This window comes from Onychomys torridus, chromosome 19 (genome assembly GCF_903995425.1).
Source record: "Onychomys torridus chromosome 19, mOncTor1.1, whole genome shotgun sequence".
Taxonomy (NCBI): Eukaryota; Metazoa; Chordata; class Mammalia; order Rodentia; family Cricetidae; genus Onychomys; species Onychomys torridus.
In genome coordinates this window covers 31,566,176-31,568,414 of record NC_050461.1, presented here as the reverse complement: position 1 = coordinate 31,568,414, position 2,239 = coordinate 31,566,176, and the positions used below count along the sequence as shown (strand labels likewise).

At 45.0% G+C, this 2,239-nt stretch overlaps 1 long non-coding RNA gene across 2 annotated transcripts in view; it reads right to left on the bottom strand.

Moving 5' to 3' along the window:
* Window positions 1-1,834: 1,834 nt before the first annotated feature.
* LOC118570698 overlaps window positions 1,835-2,239 on the bottom strand; it is a 108,990-nt gene continuing 108,585 nt past the window's right edge. For both annotated transcript variants that reach the window (XR_004943219.1, XR_004943220.1), the window contains one exon: window positions 1,835-2,239. This exon is cut by the window's right edge and continues 163 nt beyond it. This is a non-coding gene — a long non-coding RNA (uncharacterized LOC118570698).

Here is a 2,239-nt window from a genome sequence, read left to right as displayed (position 1 = left end):
TATGCATGGTAGGTTGCTGAATCCAAAGTAGCCATTCTCCCAACAAACCTCTAACAGGGGAGATCTTCAACAGAGTGAAGTGCCACCCAGTAACTCTAGCAGCTGCCTCCAAACTACCTGATTGCTACCTGATTGGGGACCACTAAGTCCAAGCTGGATGACCTGTGGTCAAAACAGCACACAGCTGTTGCCACCAGTGTATTACTTGCCTGAAGCTGCCTGTGCGTACCACAATGAATCTGATGACTTAAACTAGCCAAACTTATTCTATGACAGTTCTGGAAGCCAGAGGTTCAACATCAAGGTGTCCTCAATGTTTCTTTTGAGGCAGAATCTGCCTCGGACATCTCACTTAGCCTCTTGCAGCTGCTAGTAATAACACTTCACAGTCCTTGTCTTGCAGACACACTCTTCAGCCTTTGTCTTTCTATCCTCATCTTCCTTCTCCATCTCCCTTCACCTCTTATCAATGTAAGAGTCCACCCTTGACCTTGACAAACTCCACTCAAAATTTTAGATTAATCACACCGGCAGAGACTCTTTTTCCAATTTAACTCATCTTCCCAGCGCTGAGTGGGTATGTCTTCAGACGTGGGTGGGAACCTTCAACCTGTCCTTGCTGTCCAGCATGGCTGCACCTGCTAACATCAGTTCTAGAAAACAGACCCACAGAGGTAAGGCTGCCTGCCACAAGTCTCCTCCCCTACTTCAGCAACATAATTATCACTTGTTACCTTTTCTTTTCATTTGGAAAACAATGAAGGACTCTGAAGTTTTTGTTTGAGTAATTTGAGGGGGTAGGGGATCCCCTGTCTGAGGCTATCCTAATTGGGGGTAGGAAATTCCCTATATGAGGTAAACCTTTCAGATAAACCTAATCCTGAATTGTTTCCTTTTTTAATAAATATTTTTTTTATTTTATAATTAATTTAATTTCACATATCAGCCATGAATTCCCCTGTCCTCCCTCGTCCCAATCCCCAGCCTCCCCCCATTCACCCCCCCCCATTCCCACCTCCTCCAAGACAAGGTTTCCCCTGTGTAGTCAGCCCAGCCTGGTACATTCAGTTGAGGCAGGTCCAGTCCCCTCCTCCCTGCACCAAGGCTGAGCAAAGTGTCTCAGCATAGGCCCTAGGTTCCAAAAAGCCAGCTCATACACCAAGGACTCATGGGAATAGGAAGAAGCAGAGTGCAAGAGAGGTCCCCAGAAATCCACAAAGATACCTCACTATAGACTCCTGGCAATGGTCGGAGAGTGCCTGAGATGACCTACTCTGGTGACTGGATGGCCAAACACCCTAACTATCATGATAGAATTCTCTTTCACCCAGTGGTGGAAGCAGATGCAGAGATCCACGGCCAAACCCCAAGAGAAGCTCCAGGAGTCCAACCAGAGAGAGAGAGGAGGGATTATATGAGCAAGAGATATCGAGACCACAGTCGGAAAAAGCACAGGGACAAATAGCCAAACTAGCAGAAACATATGAACTGAACTGTTTCTTGAAGCTACCTACCACAGCCTATAAGTCTACAAGCCATCTAAGAGCCCAGGGGGGCTGAGGGTCTCCTGAGGCAGGACCCTGTTGCAGGTGACCACCAGGGTCTCTCTGAAGATGCATCAAGAGCTTTGTGAGTCTTCTGATTCCCTTTTTTAGACATTGCTTCTGAAGCACTTCCATTGAAGTTGTCAATAGGCAGCATTTTGAGTTAGATACAGTGTGTGAGAATCTTCAAATATGGCAGTCTCTAGATTTCATGATTGGTGACTTGGATAGACATTGCAGTACTTGTCGGTAATTCACCAAGAAACTGAGCTCACAAATTTCACCCGGTTTTTATTAATAGTGAGTAAAATAAAAGGTGATGTGTGGTATTTGCAGATGTAGATACACATTTTCATAAGCATATGCATCTATTTACAGACTGTGTGTGTAACCAATGAACACTCACCAGTATCTCTACAGAAACCTTTTGTTGTTGTTATCAACAGGCTTTGCCCTTCCGAGGTTCCCCCCACTACCCCCTCCCCTTTTAACTGCTTCTTTTTAATTTTTTTTTTTTTTTAAATAAAGTTTTCTTTCAAGTCCTCTACTGTTACAGTGTTTCGGCCATCAAAGTCCCCTCCTGGCCATTTTCATTTACCTTGTGACTCTGACCCTTTGTGAAGCTGAGCATTTTCGGAGTAAGCTGATCCTGCGGGTCCCCAAGGATGTTATTCTCATTTATTCTCTCAGCCCTT